At 33.2% G+C, this 21,188-nt stretch overlaps 4 non-coding genes across 4 annotated transcripts; all 4 read left to right on the forward strand.

The window, feature by feature from the left end:
• Positions 1–6,118: 6,118 nt before the first annotated feature.
• Positions 6,119–6,190, forward strand: Trnag-ucc (transfer RNA glycine (anticodon UCC)). The gene has a single exon. It is a non-coding gene; the product is annotated as a tRNA-Gly (tRNA).
• Positions 6,191–7,012: 822 nt separating this feature from the next.
• Trnag-ucc (transfer RNA glycine (anticodon UCC)) lies at positions 7,013–7,084 on the forward strand. The gene has a single exon. It is a non-coding gene; the product is annotated as a tRNA-Gly (tRNA).
• A 2,247-nt stretch (positions 7,085–9,331) lies between these two features.
• On the forward strand, positions 9,332–9,403 carry Trnag-ucc (transfer RNA glycine (anticodon UCC)). The gene has a single exon. It is a non-coding gene; the product is annotated as a tRNA-Gly (tRNA).
• A 1,523-nt stretch (positions 9,404–10,926) lies between these two features.
• Trnag-ucc (transfer RNA glycine (anticodon UCC)) lies at positions 10,927–10,998 on the forward strand. The gene has a single exon. It is a non-coding gene; the product is annotated as a tRNA-Gly (tRNA).
• The last annotated feature ends 10,190 nt before the right edge of the window (positions 10,999–21,188 follow it).

Consider the following 21,188-nt stretch of genomic DNA (forward strand, 5'->3'; position numbering starts at 1 on the left):
TCATTAAAACGTCAGTTTATGAAAACAGAGAAATGTGAAAAAAATCGTTAAATACCGTTAATTCTCGATGACAACGCCCGTGGCGTTTACTTCAAAAATCGCTTCTCTGTGACAATTAATATTAGTTGTGCTCACTAATGTATTCCATGAGACGCATTGAGGCGTTTAGTGATAAAGAAGTTCATATCAAAATTTTATCTAGAAGAAGGGGGAAAGGGGGGGGGGGGGATTAACCTAATCTATATATCGATATATATACATCGAGATCGAGGGGTAAAATCGAGAGTTTTTGGTTCGTATAATACTTGCGTATTGATATGTTCGTACAATCTAGTGTTAAAACAAAATACAAACTTGTTTCAAACACAATTTTAAAATCTTTCAGAAGAGTAATCAAGAAAATAAGGAAACAAAAACCTTGGCGGAAGTTCGGTGGCAGTTCAGGAAGTGAAAATTAACCAAATTTACAGCTGATCATAAAATCTACTTTTGGCAAATAAATTAATAATAAACGACCACGTGATTATATAACTACCAATTAAAAACAATGTGAATTCCCACATGTAAACCCACATCAGAGACATTTTATAATAACCATGTTATCAAAATATAATTATAAATTTCATAAGCCAATATCAACGCGTTTTTGACAAAAATCGTTAAAAAATAGCTAAACACAACTCCATTACGTTTAAAAATATTTGTTATTTCTTTCAAAATATTTTATGTATACGTCCAACCTGATCTAAAAAACACTTTTAACAACAGCTCAAATAAAATTAAAGAAAAATAGACCTTTCCGAATTTCTTAATTATGCAAAACTAAATTAAAGTGGTCAATACTAAAAATGATTCTATCCCTAAGTTCCTTACCAACAGGTAAAATAAATTACCTAATTTCGTAAATATTTCTGTTCCTTAAGTGTCTCAATTGCAAGCTGAGAGTTACGGTCAAACCCTTTATATAGCCGAGCTTTCTAAGAATAGCCTCGTTTTCAAAATAATTATTTTCTTCAAATCTAAATAAAATCCACCCATAATATTATATTGCTCTAAAAACTTCAGTTTTGTCATGATAATTCGATATTCCATTTGATATTCCATCTGAATATCCTTTGAAGAGCATAAAATCATTTTAAAATTTTGGATGACGTCATAATTATTTTAATTTATGAAATTTATAAAAAAGGTATATTACGACACTAATAAATAAAACCAAAAAATACACAAAGGAAATGTAACATTGCAGCGATTCGTGTGGTGAATGATCGAGTATAAGCAACACAAAGTTTGGGTTAGGGTTCAATGTTACTTACGTTTCATGTTCAATTCGCGTGTTTGATCTTTCCATTATGTTGATGCGCTAACCACAATCAAGAAAAGGTATAGTTAAAATCACGTTTTATGTATGTAATTCACATAACTCGTGGAACAATGGAAGTCTTAAAAACCACTACTGCTTTAGAATCTGTAGTTTCGTTTTAATCTTTTCGTTTCAGGCGGCCTGTTGCTTACTGGTAGCTTCTTTCTTACCGAATTTAATTTTCGCTTATAAAGAGAAAATGAAATAAAAAGGTGTAATACTAACCCGTGTGCCCCAACCCAGCCAAATTATTTACCCACCCATCACCCACTTAGCCAAATTAATTATCCACTAACCCCCACCCAGCCAAAATATTTACCTATCCACCCCAATCTACTCCAAAAAATATGGATAAGAAGCATTGATAAGAATTACAGATGATTCAAAAGAATTTAAAGATGTTTTTCTTTTGAGTCATGGAAACACTAAAGATTCCGGAAAGAACTACCAGAAAAAAGTTTGAAAACAAGTAAAGTTGTACTGGATCAGCAAAATGAGTTAATAAATTTTTGATTGTTGAATCCGGTGGTCCTATTACATCGCAAACAATAGTTAATTAGCCGAGAAACTTTAAGCAAATTACAAACCGAAAAGCAAGTCTAAAAATAAAAGAAACATTACCAACCGACGAGCTCACGTCCTCACTTGGAGGAAACTTTGTTGCATCTCAAGAGAAGATAAACTGAGAAACTGATATCTTTCATTATACTTAAAAACACATACATAGCTTTTGGTTGTATGGACAGGCAAATAAATGACATAGTATCATTTTGCTGTGGTGGTGCACATTCATGACTCTTAGGAGTAGATACAACATCCTATCTTTATGATATGTGATTGTCTGACACTTGTTATAGCAATTAAAGAATCAATAATACGAAAACAGGTAAACAATTATGTTCCATATATCCAAAGCTAAAGATTTACTCAACAATTTCTTCCTGCCAATCCGTTAATCTCCGAACATATATTGATCGGCGTGGATCCAGAATCTGCAATATTTTCTGGTTTTAAAAGTGCAAGAAAAGCTTTGTGTTCGCCATCTCTCTGAAAGAGACAAAACTAAATAAGCATTTAACAAAATAAGGCCAGTTATCATCGAACAAAACGCACGCATTCATTGAAACTATCAAAGATATATATGGCTATCATGAAAGAGATGCTCATGTGTATGGTTTAGCTAAGCCAAAGGACCAAAGGACTAAAGCGCATTCAAAGAGATGCTACTATCTTAGGAAAATCGCTGAAAATATTGACGTTTTATTGTCGTTAATTGGAGAAGTCTTAGGGCTTTAAAAGTGTTGTTTCTTAAGTCTAGTCAATATATTTGACGTTATACGTAAAGATATAAAGCTCTAGACAAAAGTATGGACAGCCCTTGCATGCAAGATCAGTGTTCCTAAACTGAGAGCGTTGTATATTATAACTCATTTAGGGGGCGTTCTCTGGATAATATCACAACTTTATTGCGCGTAAATATAACAGCCTTGAGAGTTAATTTAGATTATCAGCCCTGTGTTTTTGTTGCGTTCAAAAAATGCGGCCTGCTAGTGGATTTACAGCCCGCTTCCTAGGTTGCAATGCTGTTATCAGCTCGCAAACTACAATAGAATGTCTTCTATTTTATTCGATCGAACATTCGAATTTTTTGTTTCTCGGAGACCAAAAATCTGGCGAGAAACAAAATCAATTCTCGTGCCCAGAGGTCTTTGAGATATCTCAAAGAGCTCTGTGGTCGAGAATGCACCAGATCGGGACAAGAAAAAAGAATTTGATTTTGGAGTGTTGAATTCTAGCCAAAATTCTGATTTGGATGAACATGAGCTAGATAAGCTAGTGATCGATTCCAAAACCACAAAACACCCAAAGAAGCACTGCCTGGGGATTTAACAGGTTTGGAAGATGGATGGAAAAAAGAGATATGAAAATAAACTTTAAAGAAGTAACTGCTGAAGCATTAAACAAAAGATTACGAAAGTTTTTTGCTGAAGTAACAACCGATTCCAACAAAATGTTTTTGTTTTGATTTTTAATAATAATTGCACTTTTTAATAATTAAAATAACTCCTTTTTTTGTTTATTTGGTTTTTAGTTTTCTCAAACTTGGTTTTCTTAAAAAAAGTATTCAAAAATAATTACTGTTACAGTTACTTTCGGAAATTTAAAAAAACAAACAAAAAATGCTTTAAAGATATTGAAATAAGTTATAATTTTTCGGTCAATATTATTTTTGTACTTCCCCCCTTAGAGTGAAATTTTCAGCCCTCCACTCTCATTTACACACTCTGCTTCGCATCGGGTGTAAATATACTGTCGGGCTGGAAATTTCACTCCACGGGCAGTAAATAAAAATATTGCCCTCAAAATGAACGCTATTGTTATATTAGTTTCTAAACGTATACAGGTTCTTCTGTGGCTTTTCTGGTTTCACGAAATTATTTTTAACTAGCCGATAAGGCCCGTGGAAATATTCACTGAAGAGGCAGAATAAAAATGAAAAAGAAGAGTCATTTGAATTTTGATGATGTCAGCAACCGATCCATAACAAAAAATAATTGAGAACCTTGTTTTCACGTTGTCTCCATTATGTAGAGCTTAAAGCGCTGATCAAAAAAATGTATATGATTATGCGCTTTCGATGAACGGTTAATGAGATATACGGGTTTAAAAATTTTGCTGACGTCAGCACAGACCTGTCAAAACACAAAATATTTTTTCAAAAATTTGTGTACCCGTTGCCTTTATCGTATAGATCTTAAAACGCTGATCAAGAAAATGTATAGGATCATGTACTTGTGACAAACGGTTGCAGAGATATTAGGGTTTGAAGGTTTTCTGATGACGTCATCAACTCGTCCACTCCGAAACAAATTTGGGGACCCAGGTTTGGAAAAGTTACCCAAATTGGTCCTGGTGGTCCCTAGCTACCCACCCGGTGAAAAATCTTTGACGTCACCACCTCGTTTCCAAGTTATTTGGCCTCAAAGTTTTAAGTGCACTGTAACGGCTTCATTAATTTAATATAGGATATTGACGTTAAAGTAGTGTTATTGACGTCACACCGTAACGTCATAAAATTTAATATCTGAGACATACTTTTTTCGGCAACTTCAAATGAAATTTCGGCAACTTTAAAGAAAAATGACGATATCCACTAGAATGGCAAAGTCGATATAAATATATCGCATTTGTTATTTGTAGCTTTAGGATTTCGTACGTGTCAGGACTTGCTCTTGGCCGACAAATAAAATATAGCTATTAAATAGGAAATAGCCGGGGACCCGGCGTCGAAAAACCAGATTAAGCCATATGGAACTGTGTGACCCCAGCGTTTAATAAAGCTGTAGTAAACTGTTTCACACTTCCAGGTGGAGAGCTTTAATAAATTTCATAAGCATTGAAACTTCTTAAATCCATTTTTATATATATAGAACAATCGAAAATATAGTGCTTCAAGTGTAATATATTTTTAAAAATAGCGTGCTTGCAGCTTTAGCTGAAAACAACAACACATAAGTTATTAAAAAAGCATGGGAAGGGCTGTTATGGGCGTGCTATGCAGTTTTTTTGTTAGTCGGGAGAAATCACAACCGCATTTAATTAAGAAGGCTTATTTTAATCGTAGTCTTTTTCTGGTGTAATAAAAGCAAAAAAATTTTTTTAGGGCTTTCCACCTTAAAAAGAACGGTCGAACCCGTGGATTTTTCCACTGGCTACCGACTAGTTATTTACATTACCTTCATTTACGAAAAAATACCGAGAAAGACAAACATCTATCTATCTCAATGTGGCATGAAAACTGGTCAGTATTAATAAAAAAGTATAATTTCTTACGTAAACATAAAGAAACACAATAAAGAAAACTTACATCTTCGATTTTGAATACTTCCAAAACTTTTAAATTTTACATACAGACAAGAATCCCCTTCATAAGCATTACACATAAGTAACCGACGAACCGACGGCAGATGACATCATCAAAAAACATTTAAACCCCAATATCTCGTAATTATTCGTCAAAAGCATATGATCCTATACAGTTTCTTTATTAGTGTTTCAAGATCTACACAGAGACAAATTTCTAAAAAAATATTTCTGTAAATTTGCTATATTTTTTTCCATTGCTTTTCTACCAAGTTGAATTTTTCCACAGACTTTTAATTGCATCTGTGTGTCTGTCTGTAACGGGCAAAGTAGATGTGTTTTTGTGGATGTGTTGTAGACCTTTTTAACGTTACGCACTATTTAATGTAAAGACTGACGCCATTTGGTTTAATTAGATTGGTGCAGCTATTGCATTTCCCTTTTAAGTGTATGAGGTAAGCAAATTTCAAAAAAAATTATAGACGAGACATTTCTGACGTCAGCAAACACTGATATTTCTTTAACCGTTATGAAAAGCACATGATTAAAGACATAATTTTGATCAGAGTTCTTCACAATAGATGCAACGGGTTAACAAATTTCTAAATAATAAAAAAAGAATCATTATATACAGTGCCAACTTTGGAGTTCCTAAAACCTGCCTCCATACTTTTTAACGCGATTAACGATTAGCTTTTAATTAATTATCTTGGTAAAGTTTAGAAGCATTGAAACCTCTAATAAACATTTTTTGCATATATAAAACAATTGAAAATGATTTTGATTGACTCTTACATATTATTATCTGGGTGCCACTAGGGAAAAAAGTTCCTTATTAAGTTTATTTTTTAAGTTTTTTATTCAGATCTCAAAATTGTTCTTGTTCAAACAGCGTCGGTGGTGTAAAGGTTAGCATTGTTGCCTTCCAAGCAATAGATCCGGGTTCGATTCCCGGCTGACGCATCTGTTTTTGTTTATGTAAGTGGTTTTACAAAACAGAGCACAAAATTAATGTTGTTTTAAAGAATTTTCGTTAATTAGATCCCCTTTAATGTTGCGTCGTTTATCAAGAAAGTGTGGTTAAATATTTCTTGAACAAACTACATCAACTTAAAGTGAGAAAATGTAACGGGAATAATAAAAATGGTAATCGAAAATCGAACCTTGGTAAACTATGGATACGAAAAACGTGATGGTATAACGCATGCGTGGTGTGTGGTGCATAAATATATGTATGTGTGTGCAGCTAATTATTGTTGTTTTCTTCACTCATCTGTATACAAACAAATTGTGCAGGTAATTCGTGGGTAGTATCTGGGAAATAAATGGCTCTTAAAAGCATTGACACGGTCTTATAACTTGTCTCCTTAAAGCAGAATAAATTTAAAACTTCGAAAGAAATCCTTTTTCTGAAAACGACTTTAAAAACATTTTTTATTATTCAAGAAAAAACACCATGCTAGAAAAGAATTCTAATTGTTATAGGAAACAAAAATAAACTTTTAATTGTCAATAACTGAAAAAAAACATTTGAGAAATACATTTTAAAAACGTCTTTCTTATTACAGCGGCGCCAAAGTACGCTCATTTTGCTATTGCACGTTTAAGGACACTGCTTAACCGAACGTAACTTCAAATACTTCTTCGTAATAGCGTACTTTTTAACACTTCATTGACAATTAAATATTTGTTATTATTTCCGATTAAACATAACAGCACGAGGCCTTAACATAGTAACGTTTTTATTATACATTTTTGAAACGTTTTATATAGAACATGAATACAGCGTCGGTGGTGTAAAGGTTAGCATTGTTGCCTTCCAAGCAATAGATCCGGGTTCGATTCCCGGCTGACGCATAAGATTTTGCTTTTGTTCTTGTGATGGAAAAAGGGAAGACGTACGTGTGTATAAAAATAACATTAACTTTGACACATCCACAAGTCTAACAGAAAACAAAATGTCTAACACCTTAATATAACACTGTAAAGAAAGAAAATGTGTTCATGGGAGATACTTTGGCATAAAGTAGAGAAAAGTTACTTTTGGCAAGAACATTCAGAATAATACCTAATTAACATATTTATTAACTTACTTTATTAACTAAATACAAGAACGTACGTTTTGTAAAGTCAAAGAAATGTGAATAATTAGTCCCTCATCACACCTTCTTAGATGGTACACATTCGTCAAGCAGTCTTTGCAGAAGTATATTGTTGGAATGCTCAACAAATGTGCGAGAATTAAAGAATGACGTCCCATATTTGATGGCATAATCTTTCAGATTTGTTTGATTTATAATTCATGTGGTTGATCTCACCTAGGAGAATAGATCTCACTAATTTCATAGGATATACCCTACCAATTTTTTCCGGGATGGACTAAAAATACGGCTTTAAAGTGTTTAAACCTGCCATTTAAGACACAAAACCGTGTTTTGAAGTTTCTGCCGAACCACACATCCGCCTTATTTGGGGATCGAACCCCTGACCTTTTGGACATGATTTTAGCGAACTAGGAACTGCGCTACGGAACTATAAACAATCTCCGGCGTCTCTGTTTCACTTCAGACTCTTATTCGAGTTATTTTAAAGCCGAGCAAATGGTAAAAACAATAAAAGTGTGACATGAATAATAAAGCTTTTTTTAAGTGATCATCAAAATTTTAACTTTGTCGGAAAAGTTGAGATACTGTCGTTACTTAAGTAATGCATTTCCATAAAATATGAAGTAAGAAAGATTTCTTTTTATCTCAGGAATCGCTGAGATTCATTATTTCTTAGAAAGATTAAGAGAAAGAAAAACGCGAAATGTTTGCAATTCGATGGAAGTGATTTTAACAAGTACAGGTACGTATGGGACAGTGATCCAAAGAACACTTTACATTTATCAAGAAAAAAGCATTTAATAGTAAATTTTGTGAGCTTTACATGTTTTTTAAAAAGCAGTCATGTAACATTACTAAACGACCATTATATTTCGCGCGTAAGAAACGTAGCTACTTAAAATCTGCTATAAAACTTTGTCACTTTCCTAAGGATGAAATAATTTCACTTTAGCCTATAGTATTCTTACTTTTTTGCATATTCTGCAGAAATTTATGTTATTTTGTTTTAATACGAACAACCATTTTTATCTATTTTACGGTACATAACAAATATTTGCGACCTAAGTTCTAAATTCTGCAAAATAACAACAATTGATCTTGTGGAAGTTTTGCATTGGAAGATTTAGATGACATCAAAGGGTAGTGTAAAAGCAAAGAGAAAAAATATAATATAAATAAATAACAATAATAAATATAACAACTGCAAAAGTTCGAAATTTGGAAACAAGATCAAAGAATTTTTGGTAAGCCTCAAAAACTCTAAAAGGCCGTAGCATATTGTAAAGTGAAACTAGCGCAGTATAAAAGAAGTTGCATGATTCATCATAACTGTTGTTTATCCTCTGTATATCCAATGTTGTTGTTGAAGAGAAGCAAAGGAACTATTCTTTTACCAGGTATTAGTAACAATTTCTCGAGTTTGTGTGGTTTTGCTGGTAATCCTAAAGCAAGCAATTCTGTAAATTTAAACTCTGTATTTACAGAAACCTTATTTGTATAACAAACTATTGTTTTCTTCACTCATCTGCCTACGCGCCTTTTAAAGCAAGGACACGTCCCTCTATCTGGTCCTCCGTAAAGTAGACTAAATTTAAAACGTTAAAAGAAATCACAAATGACTTTAACAAACGTTTTTTTATTATTCAAGAAAAAAAACTAGAAAAGACATTCTAATTGTTATCGGAAACAAAAACAAACTTTTAATTGTCAATAACTGAAAAAGCATTTCAATTTTTTTATAAAAAACGTCTTTATTATTATTACAGCTGGCCCAAGGTACGCCTATTTTACTACTGCACATTTAAGGACGCTGCTTAACCAGAACTAACTTTAAGTTTTTTTTTCGTAATGGCGCATTTTTTAACAAGTAAATAATATCTCAGTCATTGACAATTAAAAATTTGTTATTATTTCCGATTAAACATAACAGCACGAGGCCTTAACATATTAACGTTTTTATTATACATTTTAGAAATGTTTTATATAGAACATACACACAGCGTCGGTGGTGTAAAGGTTAGCATTGTTGCCTTCCAAGCAATAGATCCGGGTTCGATTCCCGGCTGACGCATCCGTTTTTTTCTATGTAAATTAAGAAATCACAAAATTAATGTGATTTTAAAATTCCACACAAGGTTTTATTAGGTAATCTGCTTTATCAACTGCGTGTAATTGAAACTTTTTGTAGGTGGGAAATTTAGAAAGGTCTATGATTCTATAGTTGGACTCAAAAATCCTGAACATGTCTGGAGATGTCTAATTCTAAAATATCAGTGTCGCACGGTAACGTTAAAATGTTTTTGTAAAAGGTGTCCTGAGCAATTCTGTAAATTCAAAGTCTGTATTTGCAGAAAGCCGTAAGTGTACAACAAACTATTATTGTTTCTGTATTCTTCTACGAACGCGTAAAATGTGCTGGTGATTATTCGGCTGTATAAAAGCTATAAATAAAAAAAACCTTATATAAGAGTTGATAATTACTGACAGCAACTAGACAATTATTTGCTTTATTTTCAGAACCTTATTTTAATAATGAGGCGTAATACAGTAGACTTCCGGTAAATCGAACACCGGTTAACTCGAACTGTTATTAGCTCGATCTGTTTTCTACGGTCCCTCGTACATTTCCTTATGCTTCCTTATAAACTCTACTCGTTAACTCGAACCTGGATAACTCGAACATTCGTTTTCTCGAAACATTTTTTTGGTCCCCCTTAAGTTAATTTCTTTGGATAACTCGAACTTTTTAGTGTCTAATTATAAAATGAATGTTCGAAAAATGAATATGGGCATGTAATGTAGCCAGAAATTTTGAAAAAGTTGTTCTTAATTGGTTCTCTTTACAAAGGAGCCAAAATGTTCTTTTTGATGGCAATATGTTAAAGGGAAGCTCTTCAAATTGCTGAAAGTTTTGATCTTACAAATATCTTACAAAACAAATAAAGAAAGAATCACTGCGAATGATATCGCCTCTGTTGATAATTCTGTCATCAACACAGAGCCAATAATGACTGATGACGAAAACTTATCAGACGTCTTTGATAAGAACATCATGCAGAAGAAGACACAGATGATAATGCTTCAAATGAGCCAATTCGCCCGCAATCTATGATGTGCGTCAAGCTCTGGAGTTACCGGGAGTATATATTGTTTAGTGAAAACGGAGCCTGTCTTCGCAAATACATCAACCTAATAAGTCGAGTTGTTGGACAAGAACTATTAAAAAGGTTAAGTCAAACCGACATACCAAATTTCTTTCAGTTCAAATCGCCTTAACTCGAACTAACATTTTTGTCCCAGCTCAAATTAACGGGAGCTTTGCTTTAGTCGAACATTTGTTAGGCTAAATTGTTCGAGTTATCGGAAGTTATCTGTATCCCTGAATGGAATAGCTTTTCAATGTATGAATGCAAACCTTCAACTGGTCTTATAAAGTAGAATAAAATTGTAAAATCTCAATTGTCAAGCATGTTGAAAAAAATCAACAATTAAATATTCGTTATTGTTTCCGATTAAACATAACAGCACGAGGCCTTAACATATTAACGTTTTTATTATGCATTTTAGAAATGTTTTATATAGAACATAAACACAGCGTCGGTGGTGTAAAGGTTAGCATTGTTGCCTTCCAAGCAATAGATCCGGGTTCGATTCCCGGCTGACGCATCTGATTTTGGTTTCGTTTTAGGGATGGCGAAAGAATACACACATTCTCTAAAATTTCTTTAAATTTCTCTACTGATTTTTTTTAAAAGTTTGGGGAAATAACGCGTAAATTAAACACGAAATTTATGCCACACTAAAGGTAGTGAAACGGAGATAAATTTTCATGATCTTAAGTGATTTGCGTTCGAAAAATTACATATTCATTTGATGAAAATTTAGAGTTATTCAGGATATCCATTGCTACTACGTTTTAACGATAAAATTCCAGGACCGGAAATCTCGTCTGTCTGTTTGTGCGCTAGAAACACGTTGTGTTGCATACACACATAATTGCGCACAGCTATTTTAAAGTTTTATTTTATTTTGTCTTTTGCGCGGTTTCACAAAAGTTTAATTTAAAAAGTATCTTACACAAAATTCATGGATTACTGGATTATACTGTTATTATTCCTTCGATGCAGTTTCCTTGTTATAAATAATTACATGGTCAAAGTTGCGGAAAATTAACATTGTGTTGTGTATTTTATTAAAGACGTTTTGTCTGTGTGTCCGCGAAGGAAGCGTACTGTTACGGAAACACGAAATGCTATATATAAAGGACGGGCGACCCCGTGGATTCTTACACGGGTTAACAGCTAGTCTCTATAATAATAGCCGTATTTTGTCTGTTCAAAAGGGTTACCGATATTTCTTTGATCTTTCCGCGATTTTTTAAAACCAGGGGGTCATTTAATCGCAAATCTGATTATTAATTGAAATAAATTTTAAAATTAATTTATTTCTGTAATTAGTTTAATTACTTTAATTTATTACCATCAGTATCAAAAATAAATTTAATGATAAAAATGAATGCATTATTTTAATACGACATATTTAATAATAATTACCCCCGTGACCTCAATCGCCGTTTTCGCTCAGGAGCCACGACAACAAATGGGACAATTTACTGATAGTTTTACTGACTTTGTTTTGACCGCTCGCACATAATACACTAATCAAAACGCTTGATTCTTTGAAAAACCAACCCAAGACTTTCGTGGCCTGGGCAAACGAAGAAACACGAGGACCGAAACATGATGGTCATTTTAGTTTTTAAAGTAATGGTGGTCAGTGCTGTTTGTGTAAGTCTGTTTCACTTTTTTCTTTTCTATAATTTATTTTATTTTCGTAACATTGGTTTTTTGTATGTTCTAAAATGTTAAGATAAATATATTGTCACGTTTTTTAGCTACGTACAGATCTTAAACGCCCCAGTTTTAGGATTTTTGGCTAGGAACGAATATTTTGAAGGCTAGCTAGCTAATAGCCTTACTTTTTACTAATTTTGTTTGGTATAAGAGGTTTTTCTCCAATCCAACATTTATTTTTATGTCGAGGATGTAGCCATTTAGCTATCTCATATATTTACCTAAAAAGTGAGAGTATAAAAATTCAGTTTGGCTATCAATATCGCAATATTCTCAGCAATAAATCTTATGCTAAATGCAGTTTATCTAGGTAGCTACATAATTATTTTCCTTAAAAAATGTTTTGCAAATAAAATGGCTGAGCAATTGCTTTAACTGGAAGGGTAACGACAGGCTGTTTCCTGTGTTGTCATTTAAACCGAAGTTGTGATAAAGTTTTTTTGGAGAAGGTACTGTTCACATCTGTTTAACTGTACTAAGCGGTCAGCTCAGTGTTAACAATAGCTTGTTTTTTGGAAAAGGCTGTTACGCCTATGCGGGTCAGCCCACTGTGACAATTAATTTTTAAACTTTCTTGGGAATCACGCCTGTACGAATGTTCAACAATGTTTACCTGAACTAACCGCTTAGCTCTGTCCAAGAAACGAAGGACTGTTTCTTGTGTTTTCATTTAAATAGATTCTGCAAGAAAGTTTTTATCAAAAGGGTATTATCCCTATACACCTGTGCAACACCGTTTAACTATACTAAGCGCTCAGTCCGGTGTCACGATTAATTTTTTAACTTTTACAAAAACTTATTCCGTAAAATAAAATAATATTGACCGATTGTTTTTGCTATGACAGAGTCACAACGGTTGTAAACTGTGTTTTTATTTCAGCTTTTGTTGCGGGAAAGTTATTTTTTGAAAAATATGTTACAGTCGCAACACTTTAATGGTGTGTGCGCTTCACGTGATTTACGACATACTGCATACCTGTACTAAAGCGTTCCACCTGACTGTGTCGCACAGTTTGCAATTCTTTTTAAGCGCTCCTTAGGGCGTTCACCAACAGTTACTTGTGGCTCATCCCGGCTAGTCTTTTTAATAATAACCGTATTCCGTCAATTTGTCTCTGCGTGGAACATGGCGTCCTAAGTAGCGAGAACCGCGGAAAATCCCCGCGGTCCTGCAGCTTTATTTTGAATCCCGGCAGACGCCGCTCTTTTTACCGACCTTGGACCGCTCACGCGCAATACACCAATCACGGGTGAATTTTCACTAATGACCAATCCAAGTGCTTTGCGGCCTCAACATACCGACGGAGGGAACATGCTACCCTTACGAAGGCCATTTTTGGTTTGGAAGTGTTGGTGTAAAGTTTGGTAGATCTGCTTTCAATCCTTTTTTCTTCTGAATACTTTCTATCTATAGGATTATTTAGTTTTTGTATGTTTTCACCTGTAAAGGTGAATATTTTATCAAGTTTTCTAGCCATGTATAAATCTTAAACAAACCAATTTAAAGTTTTGTGCTAACTATCTATAAACATAGATATTGAGGAAGAATCCTGCTTTTAACGCAGCTAGCTATAACTATCTTTATTTATTACGATTCTTTTAAAGTTTTTATTCTGTTTGCTACATTGTTATTTATTTTTATGTTGAAGATGGGTCTACCTAGCTAGCTCTTTTTAGCTACCTCTGGATAGAAAGTGAAAGTAGCCAAATGCAGTTGGCTGCAATCCGATTCTTATGCCATATTGAAAAATATGACACCAGAAACACCATAAAGTTGTGTGCACTACAATTAATATACTACATACTATATAACTGTACTAAATCACTTTACCTGAATGTGTGACACTTTTTTTAACTCTTATTAATCGCTCCATCGGGCGTTCAATGCTGTGTAACACCAGGGGCGTAGCCAGAAAAAAATTAACCTTAGTTGAACCATTGACCCGCAGGGTCAACATCGCACTTCAGGTGCGATAATAACCAACTGGGGGTTTGGGGGGCGTTGTGAGCCCTCTAACGGGTTCAAGGCGGAGCCCTGGAAGCCAACGCCTTTTTACGCCCTTTAAACGCTGAAATGCCATAAAACCGACTCTGTGACATACGCGATAGACGTCTAGTATTGATCGAATTGATCGAAAAAGGGGAATAAATGACAACATAAAATACATTAAAATCTTTATCATCAAGGGTGTAATCAAACCAGCAATAAGACAACACAACACCATCATAATGTTTTTTTATAGATTGAAAGTTATTAAAGCAATAATTAGAATGTTCATTCTTCTTTCTTCATATTTAGCACCAAAATAAAGTTTTCTGCAGATTGGAGGTCATTAAAAAATAACCAAATCAAAATCTTCTTTCTTCATAAATATAATAAAAAATTCAAAAATATAATGAAATGGAACCATGGACAAAATGCCTTCATACAAATCATTGAAAACCCCAGTGTTAATAATACGTTCCACACATCGTGTTACAAATATTAAAATTATGGGCATAGTTGGGATTATTAGTTAAGTAAGGAACATTCTTGCGTAAAAATTTTAAACTACTTTTGGAGTATTTGTAAAAATATGTTACGTTTGATTCGATTCATCATGTTTCAGAAATAATGTACAAAGCATGAATTACAGACAACTAAATTTAAGCAATGAGAAGAAGAAGGATATGTATAAAGCTAATATGTTTTGCTTTAAAATATTAGCATGACAATTATTAATTTAACAGATACATTGCCAGCATCGTCATAACATTGACCTTATCAATTCTGTATATATATCATGAGAAAGTTCATAAGGTTTTTAAAATGACCGTTGAAAAAGACAAACCTGAGAGCCTTCACTACAATGAATAAACCTTAAGACGTCCTCTCGCAAGTTACAATGGGAAGAATAATCGTGATCACTGAGGTGTGGAGCTTGTCGTAGTGACTGCCTACATTATATTTCCCAATACCGTTAATAAAACCTGAAGGGAATGAATCTACCAAGGTTCTGCAGATTAAACTTGTTTAGGTTTAATAGGTTTAGATTTAGAAATACCTTTGACGAAAAAGATTTTAAGTTAAAAGTTTGCTTTTTACAAATGGAAGAAGACTCGTCATTAGTGCTAGAAGTACCACATTGATTAACTAACGTTTGGGTTAATGCAAAAGGAACAACTTCGAGATGATACACACGTTTCCTTTTTCTTTTCTTTTGCTTTGTTGTCATAACATATGAACAACCTAGCTTAAAATACTGAGCAGAACGCTGTAACGTAACTTTACTCAAACTTAAAGACAGTAAAGGGATTAGGTTTAAATTGCCCAGAATGTTTGTCTTTATCGGAAAATAAAATAGATACTGGTTGTAAATTTTTATTTGAAGGTAGATGAGGAAAAATCTTCTGATTTAAAACCGTCTTGAATCATAGCTGACAACAATCAGGATAAAAAGTTAAAATATTTCTCTTAAATAAACTGTTATAAAGGCTTATAAGAATAGCTTTATTCTGTATAGCTACAAGATCTGCTGTCTACACAGAGTCACAGAAGAGGATAAATAGCTAGCTAACTGAAAACGTGAAAGTGCTTTCTACACAAGAAAACAAATCTGAAGATTTACATACACATACAAAAATTGGATGGTTCGAGTATAGAGAATTCTATACAAGTTATAAAGCTTTATACGGATCAAGGTTTGACAGCAACATCATGCTTTCTTCACATTCACAACTTCGCTAGCCTTGTTTTTTGTTTTTTTTTAATTTCTTGCGTATGTTCCATAGCCATATATGGAGCAAATTTTTAGCCTCTCTGCGAAATTTACTAGGCAATAGGATGCGTCCAAAATCACCATAAATGGAAGACACAAGACCGTACATAGGCATAATTTTCGCAGGTAATCCTGCGAAAAAGACTATCTGCGAAACAAAGTAAAAATTCAACACCTCAGCCTGCAAAACAAAGTGGATACTGTTATATCTTGCGAAAACTACGTGCAAAGCACGAAGCTTGTGTGCGCCGCCCGGAAAAAGATCTGTGCCGGATGCACCATTGGTGCGCCCATCCATGTTTTGGCGGTGGCGGTGGAAAAAACGACGTGTTAAAATGAGAAAAGTAGGTCAGTCGATCGCAGAGCCTGGTAACACAGTTGGTTGGGGCTTACTGGGCATTTTAATTTCGGGTCCCCCAACAGATTGTTTTCTGTTTTTCTATTTACACCGAAGCTGTTATATATATTTTTGTGTATTACGCCTGTGCGAATGTGCACCATGGTTTACCTGGACTTACTGTTCATCCCCGTGTTAACAATTGTGTTTTTATTTAAACATAGCCTGCAAGAAAGTTTTTTTCAAAAGGGTATTATCCCTGCACGCCTGTGCAACATTCTTTAACTGTACTAAGCTGTCAGCCCATTGTCATGATTAGATTTTTAACTTTCAGAAAAACTTATTCCGCAAAATAAAATGTTATTGATTAAATGTTTTTGCCATGACCGGTTAACAACGGTTTGTAAACTCTATTTTTATTTCAGCTATTGTTGCGGGAAAGTTATTTTTTGAAAAATATGTTACCGTCGCAACACTATAATGGTGTATGGGCTTTACTTGATTATAACATTCTGTATACCTGTACTAAAGCACTCCACCTGATTGTGTGGAGCAGTTTACGGCTGTTATTAAGCGCTCCAGAGAGTGTTCATCGCCGGCTCACACCTTGACTAGTGGCTTACCCTGGCGTTTCGACGCCGGGTTTACCCCGCTAGTCAGTTCCGTCTGTCTGTCTGCGACTTTTGCAAAGAGGATTATATTCTTTACTATTTTCGTTGATAAAGTCTGTAAAACATCCCTCATAAAATTGTTCTGTAAATTACCAAACTTTGACGTTAAAATAAAGCAACCTATTTTTCCATTGTTCTTCTGCCTTAGTGGAATTTTCCACTGGTTTTATCGATTAATCTTATATATTAATTCCCTTGCGTGAGTAAAACTGTGAGTCCACGACACGGAAATCACGGGTCACTTTCTTATGACGTGGCTGTACGCTAAAATTTAACTAAAAAAATTAGGGATGTACTTCATAGAAATCGCACATAAGGTGTAAATATATAACCCGCTGCTAATAACGATATAAATATATATACCCTTATGCCAAAAAACTCTTTGTTAGCATATATATATAGGTATCGCTACATATGAAACGGTATTAGATATTCACAAAGCATACGGACTGTTAAATGAAGTTCCTAGCATAAAACGGAAATTGTGTTTACGAAAAAGATGGCTGTTCTTTTTGAGTATTCTCTACTCTTTCATTCAAAATAAATCTTTAAAAAAACATTTGAAGAAGAGCATGGTTTTATAAATTAATCATAGCAAGGTTCTGTAAGGTTTTTTCATGTTTTATTTTCAGTTTTGTTTATATTATTGTTGCCAGACATGTTTTATAGCTAGCATCATAAAAAGCCAACCACCAACAACAACTAGCTAGCTAGCTAGGAATATATATATATATATATATATGTAGCCATGTTCTTTATACCTAGCTAAGTCTCCAGTTTATATTTAAGTGACTAGCTATTAGCTGCTGTAGCTAGCTAATGCTAGCTTTACACTAAAAAGATTCCCAGTATATATATTACCACAAAACACATCAAACGTTATTAACCCTGAAAATTTTAAACATTTTCCTGGGTTTTTTTTGGTTTGCGAAGTTCTTTTCCTCCAAATATTCTGAAAATAAAGTTCAGAAATTACTTATTTTTAAAATGTAAATTTGATTTGTTTCAAATTGTGGGCAAAAACCTTAATCAGCATGCTAAAAGAACTTACTTTTCTTAATTTAGAATTACTAAACACAACCATTTTCTTACATTTAGTGTAAACTTTTGTGCGTATGGCTTATATTTAATACACCAAAAGAGCTACTTTGTTGATTTCAATTTTATACTCTTTGTAGGCTATTTTTTCTTCTTTTTGACATTTCTGTTTTACCACTCAATTTTTACATTTTATAAGTTATTTGAAACAGAATGGTATGAAATAGACCAAAATACCTGATCTTAGTTGTTTTTTATTTACAGGCTGTGTCTGTGAAACTTTAAGGGGAACATTTGGTGGAAGACAATGGCATGACATATACTGATAGAACTGATTTTTGTTGTGTTAGATGTTATATCTGAACCTTTTTGACATTTTATGTTAATTTTGCGAGGAAGGACCATATATATATACACAGAAGAAGAATTCAATTTTACACCTTCCAAGCTTTGTTTTTCTATATTTTGTATAAATTCTTACTGGTGAGGACTCCGTGCAATATATCGAAATGACTGATCCTTCTCGATTTAAATTTGATGTGTTCTAAATCGTATATAGTTTTGGAAATTTTGTGTAAGATTTAATGGGTAAGGGCTAGATGCAATATGTCAAAAAAACTTTTTTTGTTGAATCAGAAGCACTCCCTACAACCATTCTTTTTTTTACACTTTGTGAAGCTTTTGTGAGGAAAGAGTGTATGCAATATTATCGAAATAACTGATTTTTGTTGCAAACTGTTTTTCTTTGGCATTTTGGATTAAAATTTTGTTTTAGAGGGCATATGCAGTAGATATATGTACTGAAATAGTTAAATTTTGCAAACTTTGATTTTGTCGTTACCTCTCATTTTTTACATTTTGATTAAACTTTTGTGGGAGACCGTCGATATGCGAAGGACCAAAATAAGAGATTTTAGTATTACTTAGAATTTGTATTTTGTGTTGCAAAATTGGTGCAAAAATTGACATAAAATGAACTTATATACAGATTGATTGCTGTTGTTTAACATGACTCATTATGACTTATATATATATTTTATGAAAATTTGTGACAGAATACTATGTGAGATTTGAAATTTTGTTTACTTTATTGATGGTAAAACAGCATGCAAATTGCTAAAAGGACTTTATTAATTTTAGATTTAAACACCGTTATTTTGTTGGCATTTTGTCTAAAGTTTGGTGAGGAAGGACTGTATGCAATATATCAAATAATGTTTTATTGCATTATAATTTGTCCTTGCAAATCCCTTTTTTTACACCTTAGATAAAAAATTCTGTCAGAGGCACAATTTATTGTTTATTTTTCACATTGTGTGTCAACCTTTGGCAGGGTTTGCAATAAACTAACTGATTTTAACATATACAATGAGAGAGATTTGTGTTTGACATTGATCAGCTTTTTTGTATATATGTGGCGTTTTGAGTGATTTAAATTTTATGGGTGAGATGTATGTTGAAATGCTTTTGGAAACTTCTTTCCGAATAATTTTCGCATTTGTCAGATGGTCAGAGCAAGTAATTTTAGTAGATTTAGATTTTAAATGTCACATAAATACTGCAGTTGTTGAAAACCTTTAATTTTTTTGGTCATCTCTTATAATATTATAATAATACGGAGAGTGTGTCCGTCTGTCTGTGACAGGCAAAGTTGATGTGGTCATTTTCCCTTGATGTTGCCGAAATTTCCTTTGAAGTCACCGAAAAAATTATGTCCATTTTGCTGGCGGGTTTACTTTGTTTACATCACGTGATCAAAATGGAGCAACTTGATTTGCTGAAATAAATTTAACGGCTTTCTTTACAAAAATGGTGTCCCTTGACACCGAAAAAAAACAACAACAGAAGAACGGTCCCTCTGTCTTGAAAAAAGTAATTCAGAGAAAGAAGAGTCCAAGAAGTGAAGTAAGAAGTGGTAGTTAGAGCTAGAAGTAAAGTAGTAAAGTTAGAATTAGAAAATAAAAGTTGGAGTTTGAAGTGGATTTAAAATCAATAATAGTAAGAACTTTGATGTATTCAGACGTTTAGTTTTTATGTCACTGGAACAAGCAGACTCGCATTTTCCAAGAAAAGCCTCAAATTCTTGAAGTTTTATATTTTACCGCTTTTTTTAAAAAAAAACCTAGCCACCATATTTGTTTATGTTTTTGTTGCATAATTAATGATCCCCTGGCGTGTAACTAATGTGTTTGTCCTAAAATTCAAAATGCTGCATAAAGCTGTTAGCTAACTAACAAACGGAAAACTTTGGTTTGTTGAACTTACTTTACTGCTTATTGTAATGTTATTATTTTTACATTACTATTGTTTCTCTTTATGTGTGTTTTACTAAGCATAAATAGCTAGCTTTAGTTATAGCTAAGTGTTCCCAGTTTAGATATATTTAACTGGGGGTCTTAGCTACTGTTAGCTAGCTAATTTAGCCTCTCCAAGTCCTGCTCTCTTATCCCATGGCTAGCTCTAACCTATGAATTATGTTGTTATTCCTTTTTTTTAATATGTATAGCGAGCTAACTTAGTTTACCTATCTTAAACTTCTCTTCTTTTATGAGCAAAATCTTTCAAAGACTTAAACTTTGGACAGGATAGTAGGATGTATTTTTCTAAGAGTATAATTATTTTCATATTTCCTGTAAACTTTACAAGGGGACCCAAGCAATTTTTTTCAGAATTTAAAGCATGTGTGTTAAGTTATTTTTTATTGTTTTGTTTCTGACATCCTGTTAAACTTTTGTCAGCCTACATGTAAAATTCCAGGTTATTTTTACAGGGGGTTGTAGACATTTGATTGGCAATTTTACGTGGGGTTATGACTTTATTTTAATTTATGAGAGGATGGTATGGTTGTTTGTGTTTTTGTTTATGTTGCAAACTGCTGCTTTTTAAAATTTTGTGTAAACTTTTGTGGGAAAAAGACCACATGCAATATACTGAAAGAACAAATTCACGTTTTTGTTAACGTTTTTGTTAAGAATTTTAAAATTGTAATAATAACTGTGTTTGGTGATAATGAAAACTTTTTTGTTTTTAATATTATATGAAATGCCTGATTTTTCTATGATTTGATGTGTTTCATAACCTTTTTGTGGAAGATTTATGGGCAATGGCAATATAGGACATGCAAAAAATAGACTGATTTTTGTTGATTTGGATGTGCTCCTTAAAAACAAATCTGTTTTACATTTTGTATAAACTTTTG

The sequence above is a fragment of the Hydractinia symbiolongicarpus genome, chromosome 2, assembly GCF_029227915.1.
Source record: "Hydractinia symbiolongicarpus strain clone_291-10 chromosome 2, HSymV2.1, whole genome shotgun sequence".
In the NCBI taxonomy this organism is placed as follows: domain Eukaryota; kingdom Metazoa; phylum Cnidaria; class Hydrozoa; order Anthoathecata; family Hydractiniidae; genus Hydractinia; species Hydractinia symbiolongicarpus.